Raw genomic sequence first — 20,999 nt, 5'->3', positions numbered from 1 at the left:
TGGTACTCGTGTCAGCAGGCAAACCCAGCAGACAATTAGGTGCTGCAGCAATGAAGTAGCAGTACAAATGTGGTTCTGGGATGGGTTTATTTTTGCTGATGGCTTTCAATTCCTACAATAATAGCCACAATGGGAAGCACTACTTTAATTGATTAAAAATACATGGCAAATACTTTGAAATGGAAAAGGATTTGACATGGATAATAAACTGCATTTGTCTAATTTATGATATAAATGTGTCCTTAATCACAGATCTTAAACAGTTATATCCTGTATCATGATGTTATTTATCAGTTAAGCAGAATCTAGTGCAGAAAATCTCTATCAACAGTTTTCCCTAAATAAGCTGTCAAACCCTAATCCCGTATTCTTCAGCCTGTGTTGCACTTCAGAGGGTATGAGCAGACTGAGAAAACAGATCAAAAATGTACAGCATGTTCACAGAAGCCACCATAGTGCCCTTGGAGATTAGTGGATCCTGGGAATGATTAGAAACCAATAACATGGCCATGGGTTTCAGAACCCAAAGATTTGATTTCCTTCTAATATTTGAAACATCTGGGGATCTTTCCCTCGGGAAGAATTTCTTCTTGAAACTGACAGTGACTACCTGCTGGCTGCCACCTATCTTCATAATTTAAGATTCTAAATAATCTTCAATGATTCTTTCAAGGAAAAAAAACAAACTGAGCAAGTCGTTGTGGAATATAACAGGGTCAGGGGTTGTGCCTTTGAGGTGCTTTCAGGATTTGAAAGCAACTGATTGATTCAGATGAGAAGAAACCCTATTTCGGGGGTGAGTGAGTCAAGTACAAGGGGATATCCCATTGGCTCAGAACCGCACCCTTCTGGTTAGGAAGCATTTCCATGAAAGATCATCGACCTGAAACCTTAAGGTTACAATGTGGGACAAAAGATTGAAATTGTCAGGGTGCAGGGAGGTTGTTGAAGAGGCATGTAGATTGTAAACTGCTGGCCTATTATAGAGTTTACTCTGGTCCCTCCATTCAAGCTCTACCTAAATTTTGCACAAAATTTTATTTCATTTTCTGTCAACAATCTTTAAGAGGTGTGGGATGGTGGGGGGAGAGCTGGTCCCGGGAATATAGTCAGGAGGTTGGAGATGGAGGGATATAGAGATGGGGGTGGTCCCAGGCATACAGTGTGCGGTGGTGGAGATCCCAGGAATACAGCAGGGAAGAAGGGGGTCCCATGGATACATTGGGGAATGTGGAGGGGGGGACTCCAGGGATACAGTGGAAGAGTTGGGTCTTCCTTTCCCCTCCTCAGGGATGGTCTCACATTAAACCCAGGTATGTTCCGCACTGTTCCAAAGCTGCAGGCTGTATCACCTGTGGGATGAGTGGCTGTGAGCTTCTTAAACTGGAAATTTAGCTCAACTGGTGGGATTACTCCACAGTTTACTCTTCAACATTGGACCTTCCTCAATGATGTTGCCTATACTTGCTTGCTGTGGGAACATTCCAATGTTGTACCTTGCTTAGTCCCTCATCTCGAACTACAGGATCAGACTAACTAACAGAGTCATGGTAACAGGCCATTCAGCCCACCATATCCCTGCCAACCAGTGGGATCCATCCATATTAATCCCATCTTCCAGCACTTGGACCATAGTCTCATCTAGACAGTGCTGTTAGTCACTCTGCTTCCACTATATTCTCTGGCAATGCATTCCAGGCATTTACCACTCTCTGGGTGAAGGAGGTCCCCCCATATGCCCTCTAAATCTCTTACTCCTTATCCTAAATCTTTGCCCTGTTGTACTATTCACCTCTGATAAAGGAAAATAATTCCTGCAGTGTGCCCTATTTATACCTTTCATAACTTTATATACCTCAATCATATCCCCTTAGCTTCCTCCACTCCAGGGAAAACAACCTATCCTCTCCAGTCTCACCTCATAACTAAAGCCCTCCATCCCAGGCAACATCCTGGTGAATCTCCTCTCCACCCCTATCACATTCTTCCTATATCTTGGTGAGTCGAACAGCACAGAGTATTCTAATTGAGGTCTGAACAATGTTCTATAAAGTTGGATCATAACCTGAGCCTTTTAGACCAGCCTCCTATGTGGGCCCTTGTTGAAGGCCTTACTAAAGTCTATGTAAATCACATCTACTACACTACCCTCATCAATACACATTGTTACCTCTTCAAAAAATTCAATCAAATTGGTCAGACAAGATCTGCCCTTATTAAAGCCACACTGGCTATCTCTGATCAGTCCCTGGCCTTCCACATAATCATTAATCCTGTCTTCATAATTTTTCACAATAACTTCCCTACTACTGATGTTGGGCTCACAAGTCTGTAATTGTCAGGCATTTCTTTGCTTCCCTTCTTCAAAAGGGAGACCACATTTGCTGTCTCCAGTCATCTGGTACCTCACTAGTTGCCAACAAAGATGTAAACATCTCAGCTGGAACCTCAGCAATCTCTTGCCTTGCTTCCAATAGAGCCTGGAGAAATATCATCTGGCTCCGGGTTTTATCCACCTTTAAGCCAGCTAAGGTATCGAGTAGCTCCTCTTTATTTATGGAGAATTTCATTTTCCCCTTCACTGAGTTCACTAACTACATAGTCTGTTTCCTTTTTGCATACCAATGAATAGCATTTAATTAGGATCTCACCTATACCTTCTGGCTCCACACATAGATTGCCCTGCTGTCCCTAATGGATTCAACTCTTTCCCTGGCAATTCTTCTGCCCTTAATTTACTTATAAAATGCCTTTGGATTTACCTTAATCCTGCCTGACAAAGATATTTCATGACCCCTCTTTGCCTTCCTTCTCTCTTTTTCAGCATACCCCTACACTTTTTATATCCCTGACAGGTCATCTCCACCATTAGTTCTCTATACCTTCCATATGCTTCCTTTTATCTCATTATTCAACTCATGATATCCCTCAACATCCAGGGTTCCCTGTACGTGTTATCCTTGGCTTTAATCCTTACAGAAACATGATGGCCCTGAACTCTTGATATTTCTCCTTTGAATGCTTTCCACCATGCAGATGTAGACTTACCTGCAGGTGAATGCCCCCAGTCTACACTCACCAGGTCCAATATACTCCAGAGGAAGGATCTCGACCCGAAACATCAACTGTTCATTTCCCTCCACAGATGTTGCCTGACCTGCTGAGTTCCTCCAGCAGTTTGTTTTTTTTGCTCCAGATTCCAGCATCTGCAGTCTCTTGTGTCTCCAATAAACTGACTTCCTTTTTTTCCCCAGACGTTTGAATAGATAGGGATAGAATTGTCTCTTAAATTTCATTAATCAAGTATTATGTTTAAACATTGGGCTATGATGGACTGTGAGTGGCAATGGAGTACCAGCTGCCAAAAATAATTATTACCACTTCCTTGCTCACTACTATAAAGGAAAAGTTGAGCACTGAAGCACAACAAGTTTGGCAGCAGATGAAGAATAAAACTCATCTCCATTGATAGTGAGTTCAGACCAATTCTGTTCCTCTTAGCAGGATCCAGCTTCCTGAATCCTCAGTTTTTGACATTGCTTTTCACTGATGAAGAGGGCCTTTCTCCTGATGCCCTAGAAATATTTATCCCTCAATTAACAGACAATTTTCCCTGCTGTTTGAGACAGTACTCATTGCCCATGAAGCAATTTGGTTATCAGCTTGCAAAAGACAGTGTATTTTTCCTTCCAGTGAATGCAAGACTGATTTAAGGATATCCTTTGAAGGACACGGATAAACCTGCTGAATTATCAGGACACAGAAATTATACCACAATGAGTGAGAAGAAAGAATTTACACAAGAAGTTGCAAAATTTGGTTTGTTAAGAAGACTTTTTAAGAAGACTTCTAAAGAATAGGATACTTTACTGACTCTGGTATTAAGGAGTCACCACTCACACTGGGATAGTGCTACTTGTGAGGCAATGCACAGCAGTCTGCTCCACTGAAGGTGAGCGCTGTGTCCCCAAGAGATGACTGTTTCAAAGCAGGAGCCAAGCTGTTTACTCCCAACCTCCTATTTCAAGGATAGCCTTTGAAAGACATTGATGAACCCAAACAGCAGGGAAATTGTCCAATAATGTTGATTGAGGGATAAATATTACCAGGACACCAGGAGAAAGGCCCTCTTCATCAGTGAAAAATAATGTCATCTACAAGGCAAGGACTGATTAGGATAGTCACTATGGCTTTGTGCATGGGAAATCATGTCTCCTGGATTGATTGAGTTTTTTGAAGAAGTGATCAACAGGGATGACGAGGACAGGTAGTAGACATTGTCTACATAGACTTTAACAAGGCCTTTTGACAAGGTCTCCCACGGTAAACTGGTCTGGAAGGTTAGATCACATGGGATCCAGGGTGAGCTGGCCAACTGGATACAAAATTGGGTTGGTGGGAGGAATCAGGAGATTATAGCGGAGAGCTGTTTTTCAGATTGGAGGCCTGTGACCAGTGCTGTGCCACAGGGATTGTTGCTGGGTCCCCTGTTGTTTGTCATATGTATTAACGATTTGGATGAGAACGTAGGTGGCATGATTAGTAAGTTTGCGGATGACACCAAAATTGGTGGTGTAGTGGACAGTGAAGAAGGTTGTCCAAGGTTACAATGAGGCAAAGCAATGGCTGATGGAATTTAACTCAGACAAGTGCAAAGTGATGCATTTTGGGAAGTTAAACCAGAGCAGGACATACACAGTGAATGACCGGGCCCTGGGGAGTAGTGTAGAACAGAGAGACCTAGGGGTACATGTACATAGTTTCCTGAAGGTAGCGACACAGTTAGGCAGGGTGGTAAAGAAGGTGTTTGGCATGCTTGCCTTCATCAGTCGGGGTATTGAGTACAAGAGTTGAGTCATTATGTTACAGCTGTACAGGGGGTTGGTGAGACTACACTTGAAGTATTGAGAGTAGTTCTGGTCGCCTAGCTATAGAAAGGATGTCATGAAGCCGGAAAGGGTGCAGAAAAGATTCATAAGGATGGTACCAGGACTGGAGGGCTTGAATTCTAAGGTGAATCTGGAAAGACTGAGTATTGTGTACAGTTCTGGTTGCCTAGTCATGGGAAGGACAAGATTACGCCAGAGGGGGTGCAGAAAAGATTCACGAGGATGTTGCCAGGACTGAAGGGTTTGAGTTACAAGGAGAAACTGGATAGGGTGGGACTGTTTCCCCTGGATCAAAGGAGGCTAAGGGGTTACCTTATGGAGGTTTATAAAATTATCAGGGGCACAGATAAGGTGGATGGTCACAGTCTTTCTTCCAGGGTAGCAGAGTCTAAAACATAGGTTTAAGATGAGAGAGGAAAGATTTAAAGGGGACCTGAGTTTTTCCACACAGAGGATGGTGTGTATATGGAATGAGCTGCCAGAGAAGATGGTAGAGGCAGGTACAAGTACAGCATTTAACAGACATTTGGACAGGTACATGAATAGGAACAGTTTAGAGGAATATGGGGTAAACACAGGCATCTTGGTCAGCATTGTCAAGATGGATCTAAGGGCCTGTTTCCATTATTATTCTATATCTTCAAACTTCTATCCCCTTCCTTTGCAAATATTTATTATGCTCTTCCATGTGTGTTATGACCTTGGATATCGCAGCATGTTGTATTATGGTGCGAGAGCTATTTCTCTCAGGGAGGTTTAAATGAAGTCACATAGCAAAATGAACATTTTTATTTAAACCACATTTAACTTCATTCTCAAGTTAACACTTGATTTGCCCCAGGACTCACACCCAGCCTCAAGCATCAAAAATAATACACAGACAAAGTTTTTCTCTACAAATCTAACTTCACTCATACTGGGCTCAGCTTCATTCTCCTCACTTTTGCTCAAGGAAGCTTTATGCTGGATTATTCCAGAAAGTAGTTTACAGACAAAACAGAAGTTGGTAGAACCACAGATAGCGAAGAAGGTTGTCTGAGGTTACAGAGGGACACAGATCAGTTGGAAACCTGAGTGGAGTTGTGGCAGATGGAATTTACTCCGGACAAGTGTGAGGTAATGCACTTTGTGAAGTCAAATTCAGTTAGGATATGTAGAGTAATTGGTAGGGACTTTAGGAGCATTGATGTACAGAAAGACAAGTCCAGAGCTTGCTGATAGTGGCAACACAGGAGAGGATAGTGAAAAAGGCATTCGGTATGCTTTTCTTCCATGGCCAGGGCATTGTGTATAAGAGTTGGGATGACATGTTGCAACTGTACAAGACATTGGTTAGACTGCATTTGGAGCACTGTGCACAATTCTAGTCACCACACTACAAGAAGAATGTAACAGCAACAGAGAGACTGCACAAGTGATTCACCAGGATATTGCCTGGAATGGAGAGCTGTAGTTATAAGGAGAGATTATTCTCACTGGAACGTAGGAGGCTGAGGGGTGACCTTAACGAGGTTCATAAAATTATGAGAGGTATAGATAGGGTCAGAGTATTTCTCCCAGATCAGGGAAGTCCAGAACTAGAGGGTACAAATTCAAAGTAAGAGGGGAGAAATTTAAAAGAAATCTGAGGGGTGTTTCACACAAAAGGTGGTAGTTATCTGGAATGAGCTGCCAGAGGAAGAGGTGGAGGCAAATACGATTACAATGTTTAACAGGCATTTGAACAGATACTTCGATAGGAAAGATTTAGAGGGATATGGATCTAATACAGGCAAATGGGATTAGCATAGCTAGGCATCATGGTCAGCACGGACAGGATAAGTCTGAGGAACCTGTTTCTGTGCTGTACTATGATTCTATGAGGATTCACACATGTGCTTTACTTAAGCATTCACTATGCATTGGGGTATCAGCAACATTTGCCCATACTATTAAAAATGAGATGGCCAATGACTACAGGCCAATGCATCATGGAGGCAAGGTGTGGGTGAAGTGGAGAGTGTGAAGGGATTTGTTTCCAGTAACTAGCAAAAAGCTGAGTGCATTGTACTCATCAATAATGAACAGCTGAGCATGTTGCTATTGAATAAAGAGCAGATAAACTTGCAATGCAAGTAAATAGTAAATAGTTTAGTATTATTCCAGTTAATAAATTACTGAGTGTGGACATCATTGATAGTAAACAATGGAGAGTGTAATGCTTATGAATAATGAGCAACTGAGAGTGTATGTGAACACATGAACAGTGAAAAGTTGAGTATGATAGTTGTGAATAAACAGCGTGATAACCATGAATAGCAAACAGCTGGAAGTGTGAACTGTGAATAGTGGGCAGCTGTGTGACGATCATGAATAAACAGCCGAGAGCATGGTAACCATGAATAGTGAACTGCTAAAAGCAATCATCATGAAAAATTGAACAGCTGGGAGTGTGATCATCGTAAGTAGTTAACAGCAATGAGTGTGATAATTGTGAATAATGAAAACCTTTGGCACAATGGACTTTGATCTTCATTCAGAATCACTGGGAAAGTGAGGTGCAGCAAACATCATGTGACTTTTATTTTATTTATTATTTGCAAACCAATCATTAGCATTCTAAGTGACTCATCCACAATGGAGCTAAAGTTTGACCTGCATCAGATTTGCAGGCTGGGTTTGTCTGGGAGACCCCAATGATTCTAACTGACTATACAGAAGCCGAGCTGATCTGGAAAGAGTTATGAAGTACCTACCAATGAACCATAGAACCATAGAAAAATACAGCACAATACAGGCCCTTTGGCCCACCATGTTGTGCCGACCTTCTAACCACATCTAAGACTATCTAACCCCTTCCTCCCACATATCCCTCTATTTTAAATTCCTCCATATGCTTATTTAACAATCTCTTGAACTTCACCAACATATCAGCCTCCACCACCCATGAGATGGGTCCAATCTAGATGGGTGAGCATGGGACAGTTACTGAGTGTTGCCAAATGCCAATCATCCTGTCACAGGCCCTCCCCTAATACACGGCGGTATGACAGTGAGGGTTAGTGTGCAAGAATGATATTAATGTCCATTGTGCTGAGATGGTAAAGTACAGAGACTAGCTATATCAGTAGTTCAACAGAACTGGGGCCGGATAACCCACCAGCATTGTGCCTTCTGAAACCCGCTGCGTAATCAATTTATTGAACATCAACTAGATCCAAGGCCAAGAACTACCTGCAGAGCCTGGATCAAGTATCTAGCTAGTGCTTATGTGCCTAACACCATCCCAGTCCTGATGCAGATCCTTCTCAACAAATGTATAATGTCACATAATGTCATTACCTTTACTTTGCTGCCTAAAACCTGAAAAATCACATTGTAAGTTAGTGTGTCATTTAAAGGCAAGCTTTACTTTGAAACCATTTGTGACTGAAGCCTCCCAGGGGTACCTCACCTCCTGATTGTGATGTCCCTTTCCCAAACTTGGCACCAACAGCGAAAGCTCCTGAAATTCTGCTATGCAGAGTTACATAGAAAAGCTTCATATGCTTCTCTGAATTTCCCTTCTTCACTATTTAAGCAGAGGTATTAACCATTCATCTGCAAATGCCTCTACAGAAGAGGAGGTGGGAAAAATTTCCAATGAAGAGAAAACACAAAGATGGTGGCTCCATTCAATAAAGCCCTGAATTTAATTATGACAAGCACATTACCCGATCCCACAGAACTCTTCAATTTCTCAATAGGTAGGACAACAGCAGGAGGACAACAGAAAGATGGAAAGATGGAGGGCTCTTGTTACCGATGTGAAATGAAATCAGGTCCATCTCAAGAGTCATATTAAACATGCAGCAAGGCATAGGAGAGATGAACCTGGTATTCATACCCATCAGGAAAATCTGAACAGGCCGAAGCTATTTTCTTAGGAAAAGGCTGTAAGATATATGGTATAAATTGTTTTTTAAAGGCTGTTACTCAAATTCACTTGGACCATTTCTGACATGTCTTCCCTTTTCTGGATCACTCTGCATCGCAGGAGTCAAACTATCTACTGATATTTACTATAAACCCATCGATAACCATTGCTACCTCAACTGCACCTCTTCCTACCGAATCACTTCTAAGGACCCAGTCCCTTTCTTTCAGTTTCTCCATCTCTGCCTCATCTGTAGTCACATGAGGCTTTCTGTTCCAGGACTTTTGAAATGTCCTTTTTCAGGAAACATGGCTTGCTCTCTACTGTGATTGATGGAGCCTTCATTCGCATTTCCTCCAGATCCCAGACTTCTGCTCTCACTCCCAACTCTCCCTTCAAAGAACACAGAGACAGAGTTCCCTTAATCTTCACCTTTCACCCTACCAGCCTCTGCATGCAACATATCAACTTTTGTCATTTCCACAAGCTGCATCACAATCCCACCACCAGTCACATCTTACCCTTCACACGCCTTTCTGCTTTCCACAGGGACCACTTTCTTCAAGATTCCCTGGTTCACTCATCCCTAACCACCCACCCCTCCCTATCCCCTGAACTTTCCTCTGCAAACATAGGAGATGCGACAACTGCCCCTATATCTCCTCCCTCACCACCGGCCAGAGGTCCAGACAGCCCTTCCAGCTCAGGCAAAGATCCGCATGCACTTCCTCCAATCTCATCTACTGCATTTGGATCTCTTGATGTGGCCTCCTCTGCACAGGCAAGACCAAACATAGATTCGGTGGCCGTTTTGCAGAACATCTGCAAGCAATGGCAATCTTGAACCCCCTTCCCATTCCCACAATGACCTGCCTGTCCTCGGTCTTGGGAGAAGCCAAACACAAACTAGGAGAACACTTTAAATTTAGCCCAATAGTATGAACACTGAATATTCCACTTTCAGATACCACCCCCACCACCACCCCCACCCCCACCCCATGTTCCTTTCCCTCTCCTTCCGAGCTAGCCAGGTTCAATCATCCCCCTTTTCCCAATTCCACACTCCCCCCAGCCTGTGGCAACAGTTTCATTCCCCTCCCCCACCCAGTTCCAACTGCCCATCATCCCTCCCTTATCTTGTTCCACTTATCATCTTCCTGATTTATCAGATTCCGGCATTTGCAGCCTCCTGTGTCTTGACATCACCTTCCAGTTTCTCTCTCTCTACCTCCATACTCCCCATTTCCCACCTGGCTCCCACCAGCCACCGTCTCCTAACTCCACCCCTCCCCTTCCCCCACCTGGTTCCATCTGCCTATCATCTCCCTCTTTACCTGGTTCCACCTGGAAACCTCCGGATTTCCTTCTTGAGTACACTCCTACAGCCTCTCTACTCCTCCAGGGATTCACGTGATCCCAGCTGCCTGTACCTGACCCATGTCTCCTTCTTTTTCCTGACCAGAGCCTCAATATCCCTCATCATCCAGGGTTCCCTATTCCTGCCAGCCTTGCCCTTCTCTGTAACAGAAACATGCAGACCTTGAACTCTTATTATCTCACTTTTAAAAGCCTCCCACTTGCCAGATGTCCCTTTGTCCACAAACAAGATATTCCAATGAACTTTTGCAAGGTCCTGTCTAATGCCATCAAAATTTCCCTTGCCCCAATTTAGAACTTTAACTTGTGGACCAGATCTGTCCCTTACCACAGCTAATTTAAAACCAATAGAACTATGGTCACTGATCCCAAAGTGCTCCCCCCACTGTCACCTCAGTCACTTTTCCTGTCCCATTGCCCAAGAGTAGGTCAAGCTTTGTCTTCTCTCTAGTAGGATCTTCTATATATTGCCTGAGGAACCTTTCTTGAACACACTAAATAAATTTCACCCCATCTAAGCCCTTAGAACAATGGTAGTCCCAGTCTACTTGGTGTACTGTGGACCTGTGGATGAACATGTTCAAGTTACTAAATGTAATAAACTATCCAGCTCAACAGAGATGACAAGGTGATGCATAATGGAGCAGAAGATAGTGAACAGTATCCTACCCACTTCCCAAGATCTGTGTGCCAAGTTGGCAGGGAGTAACATTTCTACAAAGCTGGACCTCTCTCATGCTTTATGTAGATAAATAAAGCCAAATTTCTTTACAATTAATAGCCACATGGATTTTACTTGTACAGGCCCTCCTTGGGCTATGAACACCCAATTTATGGACACCCCTACATACGAATGAATTCCCGTAAATATTATTAAATTCAACCAAGAACCAGCCTTCAAAAGAAAATCTGTCTACATGTCACTCCCCACAATAATCAGACACCACTGTCTCTTAAGAACACAGTTTGGTAGTTTCACTGAAGGAGGCCACTTAAGAAATTTGTTTTGGAAATTGACAAGCAATCATTTCTATTGATACTTGTGCAACAATACTTTATCAAACAATGTAACATACACTGCTATTTCAAGCCCATTGAAACTGTGTTCAACAGGTTGACTCTGTGGTTCAGAAGGCATATGGTGTATTGTCCTTCATCAATCGGGGAACTGAATTTAGGAGCTGGGAGGTATTGTTGCAGCTATATAGGTCCCTGGTCAGACCCCACTTGGAGTACTGTGCTCAGTTCTGGTCGCCTCACTACAGGAAAGATGTGGAAGCCATAGAGAGTGTGCAGAGGAGACTTACAAGGATGCTGCCTGGGATGCGGAGCATGCCTTATGAAAGCAGGTTGAGGGAACTCGGCCCTTGGGAGAGACGGAGGATGGGGGGGGACCTGATAGAGGTGTATAAGATGATGAGAGGTATTGATAGGGTAGATAGTCAGAGGCTTTTCCCCAGGGCTGAATTGGTGGCCACAAGAGGACATAGGTTTAAGGTGCTGGGGAGTAGATATAGAGGAGATGTCAGGGGTAAGTTTTTTACTCAGAGAGTGGTGAGTGCATGGAAAGGGCTGCCAGAAATGGTGGTGGAGGTTGATACAATAGGGTCTTTCAAGAGATTGTTAGATCGGTATATGGAGCTGAGTAAAATAGAGGGCTATGGGTAAGCCTAGTAATTTCTAGGGTAGGGACATGTTCGGCACTGCTTTGTGGGCTGAAGGGCCTGAATTGTGCTGTAATTGTTCTATGTTCTATGTTCTATGAAACCAGCCATAGAGCATGGGGCATCCTGATTCTGTACCACTGTAACTAGGCAGAGGAAGATGATAAATACATGTTCATGTTAATTGGCCCTCATCAACACCGTTCATTACAATACAATGGAGGTGTGGTTACTGTATCAAATGATTTTATGTACTTTCCGATTTATGGACAAAATTGACTTATGGACATCTGTAAAAACAGAACCTGTGTGTAACCCAGGGACAGCCAGTACACCAAAGGGTACAGAGTAAAATTCACACCAAAAACACCCCCAACAAGATCCAGCATTCTACGTGCAATCAAGATGATAATCTCATTGCAACAGCTGCAGAAGTGAAGAATTTTCAAATACTCAAGCGAGAGTTTAAAAGATTGCATCAGCAAAATGTCCAAGAATAAACAAAACTACCAGCAAAAATGGATTTGTTTGGGTCTGGGAATAGATGAAAATGAACTGCAGTCTGTAAAAAAGAAGGTTGAAGCCATCATCAAAGACCTGAAAACGTTACTGAGTTCAAGTCATTTTAGATATGATCCAATATGGTGCCAGATTCCAACCCGATCTTGCCAGTCTGCCTCTTCTCTTTAAGCATCAGAATCAACATATAACATAGAATAGCACAGCCAGAAATCGTTGTACATGTTGGTGCAAGGGGGAACAAGGGATGAGGTCCTGCAGAATGAGTACAGGGACTTAAGAAAGAAGATAAGAAGCAGGAACTTAATGGTTGTGATCTCTGGATTACTCCCGGTGCCACATGCCAGTGAGGTCAGAAATAGAAGATAGGCCGGATGAATTTGTGGCTGAGGAGCTGGTGCAAGGAGCAGGGATTCAGGTTCTTGGATCATTGGGATCTCTTCTGGGGTAGAGGTGACCTGTACAAGAGGCACTTGAACCAGAGAGGGACCAATATCCTTGCAGGGAAATTTGCGAGTGCTACAGGCAAGGCTTTAAACTAGATTGGCAGGGTGGTGGGACTCTGAGCAGGACCAAGTCATGGCACAAAGCAGTAGCCTGTGAGAGCAAGTTTAGTAATCAGGATAGCCAGGGGCACAGTAAAGGCAGGGAAAGGAATACCCAGTTAAGCTGCATTTATTTCAATGCACGAGGTTCAACAGGTAAGGTGGACAAAATCAGAGTGTGGATTGACTCTGAGGATTGGGATGTTATAGCCGCAACAGAACATGGCTGAGAGAAGGACAGGTCTGGCAGCTCAATATTCCAGGATACAGATGGTACAAGCATGACAGAGGTGTAAGTAAGTGAGGAGGGGGTGTTGCCTTTTCAATAAGGGAGGACGTAACAGCAGTACTTAGAGATGACATTCTTGGGGGATCGTCCAGTGAGGCCATATGGGTAGAACTTAGAAACAAGAAGGGGAGAGTCACTCGAGTGAGGCTGTATTATAGACCCCCCAGTAGTCAGCAGGAACTTGAACATAGAACATAGGACATTACAGCACAGTACAGGCCCTTTGGCCCACAATGTTGTGCCAACATTTTATCCTTCTCTAAGATCTATCCAACAGAATGATAGAGAAATGGGGGGCTATGTGGGAGGGAAGAGTTAGGTAGATCTTCCCTCCCACATAGCCCCCCATTTCTCTATCATTCATATGTCTATCTAAGAGTCTCTTAAATGTCCTTAATATATCTGCCCCCACAACCTCTGCCAGGAGTGCATTCCACACACCCACCACTCTCTGTGTAAAAAACTTACCCCTGACATCCCCCTTATATCTGCCTCCAATCACCTTAAAATTATGCCCCCTCATGTTAGCCATTGCTGCCCTGGGAAAAAGTCTCTGACTGTCCACTCGATCTATGCCTCTTATCATCTTGTACACCTCTATCAAGTCACCTCTCATCCTCCTTCTCTCCAAAGAGAAGCCCCAGCTCACTCAACCTATCCTCATAAGACATGCTCTCCAATCCAGGCAGCATCCTGGTAAATCTCCTCTGCACCCTCTCTAAAGCTTCCACATCCTTCCTATAATGTGGTGACCAGAATTGAAGACAGTACTCCAACTGTGGTCTAACCAGTGTTCTTTCGAGCTGCAACATTACCTCGTGGCTCTTGGAATTAGTACCCCGACTCATTAAGGCCAACACATCATACACCTTCTTAACAACCCTATCGACCTGTGCGGCAACCTTGAGGGATCTATGGACGTAGACGCCAAGACCCCTCTGTTCCTCCACACTGCTAAGAGTCCTGCCATTATTGTATTCTGCCTTCAAATTCAATCTCCCAAAGTGTATCACTTCACACTTGTCTGGGTTGAACTCCATCTGCCACTTCTCAGCCCAGCTCTGCATTCTATCAATAGCCTGTTGTAATCTATAGCAAACTTCTACACTATCCACAACACCAGCAACCTTTGTATCATCAGCAAACTTACTGTTAACCCACCCTTCCACATCCTCATCCAAGTCATTTATAAAAATCACAAAGAGCAGGGGTCCCAGAACAGATCCCTGCGGAACACCACTCGTTACCGACCTCCAGGCAGAATATGCTCCATCTACCACCATCCTCTGTCTTCTATGAGCAAGCCAATTCTGAATCCACACCACCAAGTTTCCCTGGATCCCATACCTCCTGACTTTCTGAGTAAGCCTTCCATGAGGAACCTTATCAAACGCCTTACTGAAAACCATGTACACCACATCCACTGCTCTACCTTCATCAATGTGCTGTGTCACATCCTCAAAGAATTCAATCAGGCTCATGAGGCACGACCTGCCCCTCACAAAGCCATGCCGACTGTCCCTAATCAACCTATGCTTCTCCAAATCCCTATAAATCCTGTTTCTAGAATCTTCTCCAGTAATTTGCCCACCACTGAAGTAAGACTCACTAGTCTGTAATTCCCAGGGTTATCCCTACTCCCTTTCTTGAACAAAGGAACAACATTTGCCACCCTCCAATCATCTGGCACTACTGTGGCCAGTGAGGACACAAAGATCATTGCCAAAGGCATAGCAATCTCTTCCCTCACTTCCCATAAGAACCTTGGATATATCCTGTCCAGCCCCAGTGACTTATCTATCCTAATGTTTTTCAAAAGCTCCAGCACATCCTCTTTCCTCACACTGACATGTCCTAGCGTATCAGCCTGTCATATGCCATGCTCACAAATGTCAAGGTCTCTTGAGGAGCAGATGTGTTGAGAAATTGCTCATAGTTGTAAGAATAATATAGTGGGGGGGGGGGGGTTGGGAATCTATGCAGAAAGACAGAGGGAAGCAAATCAGAAACCAGAGTAAAAGAAAAGATTAAAGTAGAGTGGAGTACAGAAAAGTCAAACGCAAAAGACACAAAGGTTACTAGATTCTAAAAGGACAATGGGTGTAAGGGCACTTGATCTTAATTCCCCTAGTATTCGAAACAAGGTCAGTGAACTTGTGGCACAAATCAGTGCAAAGGGGTATGATTTAGTGGCCATGACAGAAACGTGGTTCCAAGGTAGAGATCAGTGGGGATTAAATATCCAAGGATATCAGGTAATATGAAAGGATAGGCAGGAAGATAAGGGAGGTGAGGTGGCACTCTTAATTAAGAGTGAGATCAGGGCGATAGTGCATGATGATATAAGATCTAGGGAGCAGAATGTTGAGTCCATCTGGGTAGAGATCAGGAAGAGTAAAGGGAAAAAGAAAATCACTATTGTTGTCTATAGGCTACCGAATAATAACATGACAGTGGCACAGGCAATAAACCAAGAAATATTTGATGCATGTAAGAATGAAACGGCTGTTGTCATGGGGAACTTTAACTTCCACATATATTGGGTGAATCAAGTTGGTCGAGGCAGTCTTGAGGAGGACTTCATAGAATGCATCCGCGATAGCTTTCTTGAACAGCATGTTTGTGAACCTACAAGGGAAAATGCTATCTTAGATCTGGTCCTGTGCAATAAGACAGATAAAATTAACGATTTTGTCATTAGGGATCCTCTTGGAAAGAGTGATCATAGTATGATTGAATGTCTCATGCAAATGGGGGTGCTAAATTGAGTAGAAAAGCAAATTGTGCAGAGGATGCAGAGAGTTTGCAGAGAGATATAGTTAAGTGAGTGGGCAAGGGTCTGGCAGATGGAGTATAATGTTTGTAAATGTGAGGTCATCGACTTTGGAAGGAAAAATAGAAGATCAGATTATTTAAATGGTGAAAGATTGCAGCATGCTGTTGTGCAGAGGGACTTGTGAGTGCTTGTGCATGAATTGCAAAAGATTGGTTTGCAGGTGCAACAGGTTATCAAGAAGGCAAATGGAATGTTGGCCTTCATCGCTAGAGGGATTGAATTTAAGAGCAGGGAGGTTATGCTGCAACTGTACAGGATACTGGTGAGACTGCACCTGGAGTACTGTGTGCAGTTCTGGTCTCCTTATTTGAGGAAAGATATACTGGCTTTGGAGGCAGTGCAGAGGAGGTTTACCAGATTGATTCCAGAGATGAGGGGGTTAGTTTATGAGGAGAGATTGAGTTGCCTGGGAATATACTCACTGGAATTATGAAGAATGAGAGGGGATCTTATAGAAACATATAAAATTATGAAAGGGATAGATACGATAGAGGCAGGAGGTTGTTTGCACTGGTAGGTGAGACTAGAACTAGGGGCATAGCCTCAAGATTCAGGGGAATAGATTTAGGATGGAGATGAGGAAAAACTGCCTTTCCCAGAGAGTAGTGAATTTGTGGAATTCTCTGCCCAGGGAAGCAGTAGAGGCTACCTCATTAAATATATCTAAGACGCAGTTAGATAGGCTTTTGCATAGTAGGCGAATTATGGGGAAAAGGCAGGTATGTGGATCTGAGTCCATGGCCAGATCAGCATGATCTTATTGAATGGCAGAGCAGGCTCGATGAACCAGATGGCCTACTCCTGCTCCTATTTCTTATGTTCTTATAATAGGATTGTATTAGTGGGAGATTTTAATTTCCCCGGTATTGACTGGACTACCCAGAGTGCTAATGGCCTGGACAGGATGGAATTTGTGAAATGTGTCCAGGAAAGTTTTCTGAAACAATATATAGAGGGCCCTACTTGGGAAGGTGCAATACCAGACCTCCTCTGAAGGAACAAGGCAGGGCAAGTAACAGATATGCAGTCAGGAAGCACTTTGGTTTTAGTGACTATAATTCTATTAGTTTTTAAGATAGTGATGGAAAAGGATAGGGCAGGTCCACAGGTTAGGGTCCTAAACTGGAGCAGGGCTAATTTTGGGGAATTAGGTAGGATCCAGCAGTGGTCAATTGCTTGAGACTTTTGAAGGGAAAGGAACAAATAGCAAGTGGGAGGCTTTGAAGTGTGTGATATCAAGAGCACAGGAGCAGCATGTTCTTGACAGGGTGAAGGGTAAACCCAGCAAGTTTAGAGAAGCTGGGCTGACGAGGGATATTGAGGCTCTGGTGAAGAAAAAGAAGGAAGCATACCTTGGGTTTAGGAGGTCAGGGACAAGTGAATCACTTGATGGTGATAAAATGATTAAGAATACTCTTAAGAGGGAAATCAGGAGGGCAAAGAGAAGGTCTGAGATGGATCTGGCAGGTAAGGTTAAGGGAAATTCCAAGAGGTTCTATAGCTATATAAAGAGTAAAAGGGCGGCTAGGGAGAAAGTAGGTCCCCTTAGAATTCAGCAGGGCTGCCTATGTCTCAAGCCACAGGAGATGCATGGGGGTTTTAACAAACACTTCTTCTTGGCGTTTACGGAGAAGAAAATCGTAGTTGCCTTAGAGGTAAGGGAAGTTAGCGGAGGTGTTTTGGAGGAAATTCATATTACTAGAGGGGAGGTATTTGCAGCATTACAGCACATTAAGGTGGATAAATCTGCAGGGCCAGACCTGTGGGAAGCGAGGGAAGCAATTGCGGAGGCCCTTGTGGAGATATTTGCTTCATCATTAGCCACTGGTGAAGTTCCTGAAGACTGGAAGGTGTCTAATGTTGTTCACTTGTTTAAGAAGGATAGCAAGGACAAGCAAGGGAACTACAGGCCGGTTGGCTGACATCAATTGTGGGGAAGTTACTGGAGGGAATTCTGAGGGACAACATTTACCAGCATTTGGATAGACAGAGTCTGATTAGGAGGAGTCAGCATGGCTTTGTGCGTGGGAAGTCATGCTTGATGAATCTTTCAGAGTTTTTTAAAGAGGTAACCAAAAAGATAAATGAGGGTAGGGCAGTGGGTGTTGTTTATTTGGACTTTAGCAAGGCCTTCGGCAAGGTCCCGCATAGCAGGCTGGTCTGGAAGGTTAGGTCCCATGGAATCCAGGGAGAGCTACTCAGGTGGATTCAAAACTGACTCGGAGGTAGGAAGCAGAGGGTGGTGATTGAAGGTTGTTTCTCAGAATGGAGGACGGTGACTAGTAGTGTGCTGCAGGAGCCGGTGTTGAACCTTGTTATTCGTTATTTATATAAATGATTTGGATGCAAACGTACAAGGCTTGATCAGTAAATTTGCAGATGACACAGAATTAGGAGGTGTTGTTGATTGTGAAGAAGGTTATCATAGAGTACAGGGGGATCTTGATCAATTAGGGAAGTGGGCTGAGGAGTGGCAAATGGATTTCAATACAAATAAGTGTGAGGTGATGCATTTTGGAAAGTCAAACCAGATTAGGACTTATACTGTGAATGGTAGGCACGAGGGGGTGTATTAGAACAGAGGGACCTAGGATTACAAGTGCATTGTCGTTAAAAGCAGCGTCACAGGTAGACAGGGCAGTGAAAAAGGCATTTAGCATGCAGACCTTCGTCAGTCAGGGCACTGAGTATAGGAATTGGGACATTATGTTGCAGTTGTATAAGTCATTGGTGAGGCCGCACTTGGGTTGAGCCCATGATGGAGCTGGCTGAGTCTACAACTGTCTGCAGCCTCTTGCAATCCTGTGCATTGGAGCGTCCATACCAGGCGGTGATGCAACCAGTCAAAATGCTCTCCACTGTACACCTATCAAAATTTTTAAGAGTCTTTGGTGACATACCAAATCTCCTCAAACTCCTAATGAAGTAGAACCGCTGGCATGCCTTCTTCATGATTGCATCAATGTGTTAGGCCCAGGATAAATCCTCTGCAATGTTGATGCCCAGGAAGTTGAAGCTGCTCACCCTTTCCACTGCCAACCCTCAATGAGGACTGGTGTGTGTTCTCCTGACTTCCCCTTCCTGAAGTCCACAATCAGTTCCTTGGTCTTGCTGACATTGAGTGCAAGGTTGTTGTTGTAACATCATTCAACCAGCCTGGTGTAAACTGAACACCACACCTCAGTACTGAGTAACTGCATTTTTCCAGACTTCATGAGCAGCCTCTCCACACCAGAGGTGCTGCCTAACCTGCTGAGTACCTGTTTTTACCATAGGCACCTGGGCCTGTTCAGCCCACTCACACATGGACCTATGGAACAGTAAAAGTCAAGAAAACATAGCCAATGGTAGCAGGGTACCTATCCATATTACCAGGGATATCTGCATCATTACCACCCTTCAGCTAACCTCATTCAGGAATCCAACTTAACATTATTACAAGATCTCACAACTTAGCAACAATTTCTTAATGTAATGCACAAAACTGAATGGTTTTTTGGGACTTCAGGGAAGTCATCTATAGTGAACAATGATGGACAACAAGATGGAAAATGAAAGAATTAAAAACCACAAGATACATCCAAGACAAATTAGAAATAAGGAAGAGGACCTCAAGCCCTCAATGGCTGTCTGGTGGCCCAACCCTTATAATAGCTTTGGTTAACAAAAATCTATCAATCACAAACAATATCCTACCATCAATTTTCATTTGTAAGAAAGTGTATTCCCACTTTCCAATAGGTGATTCTCAGCTTGACCTCTGAAAGACTTGGCTCTGAATATTTAGACATTGCACCCAAGTCCTAGATTGCACAACCTCCCCTTTCTCTACCCTGTCAATTTCTGTACTTACCTTGCAAATTTCAAATTTTCTAAATTCCCAGAAATAGCACACAAGTTTATATCATTGTTCCTTGAATTTAACCCTTGGTATCCAGATATAATTGTCGTAAATCTGCACTGCACAAGTCTCTGGAGCAAATCTGCTTCATCCCGAGATCTGTCCACATTGCTTTAGCTATGAGCAAACTAAGGGTTTGGACCTCAGTGGATAGAAGTTAAAGATGCAACAGCTAATAGAGAAATATGGCTTCTCAATGTCTTTGCAGGCATGTAAATTGTATTTCTTTAAATGCTTTACTTTCCCCCTACTGCATACAGCTCAACTGTTTGATGAGCATTTCTCTCAATCAGCCTCAGAATCTCAATCAGAATCAATACTGCAATTGCAAGGAAAGGAGAGAAGTTCTGAAGTATACTCTCAAAATAGTGACTGACAGAGGAGGATCACCACTACAAAACTCATGCTGAATGTGAAGAGTCTCATTTGAACATCATCTTGCAAACTGTTTGTTGGCCCCTTATAGTTACATTCAGACATTTTCTGCTTGCATATATCAAATTCCTGACAGTGTCAGGACTTCAAGAACACTGCAGTGATGTACTGATGGACACTCCATCACCATTACATGCCTGCCTTACATTCTAGTGAAGATTGGCTCTATTCAATGGTGAGCATGCAAGGTTGTCTAAAACTTGTGTTAGAACATCAACAAAAAGTGCATGAAGACTGTAACTAGGTAAGGGGACATGTACAGAGCTGGTTAGTGGAGAAATACAGAAAGTAATGGAAATTAAACTTCTTCAAATCGATTTGATTTCACGTCCAACACAAATCTCAACAGTAGAGCTCAGTTGGAGTTGTGGATTAGAGTTCGAATTAGTGCTGGTAGTTGGCGTTTTTTTTTCCTCATATAAGTGACACCTGCTCATAGCCATAGCCACTGGAGCCAAGACCCATTGGATAATCTTCATCATCAATAACAGGCAATGCAGAACACGGCAGGAGTTAAATTCATTTTTAAAGCTCTGTGCAGCAACTAATTCTGAAAACCGTTGAAAAAGAACATTTGCCGGCACGATAACAGTGTTGAAATTTTCAAGCAAAGCTTGTTCATTTGTTCAGGGTCCAGGGGAGGAGATGA

At 43.4% G+C, this 20,999-nt stretch overlaps 1 protein-coding gene across 3 annotated transcripts in view; it reads right to left on the bottom strand.

Moving 5' to 3' along the window:
• Nucleotides 1–20,999, bottom strand: part of bnc2 (basonuclin 2) — a 550,218-nt gene that overhangs the window by 219,261 nt on the left and 309,958 nt on the right. The gene's annotated exons all lie outside the window — the stretch shown is intronic.

This window comes from Pristis pectinata, chromosome 7, assembly GCF_009764475.1.
Source record: "Pristis pectinata isolate sPriPec2 chromosome 7, sPriPec2.1.pri, whole genome shotgun sequence".
NCBI lineage: Eukaryota > Metazoa > Chordata > Chondrichthyes > Rhinopristiformes > Pristidae > Pristis > Pristis pectinata.
Note: the sequence above shows the minus strand (reverse complement) of the source record. Positions and strands in the feature narration are given on the sequence as shown.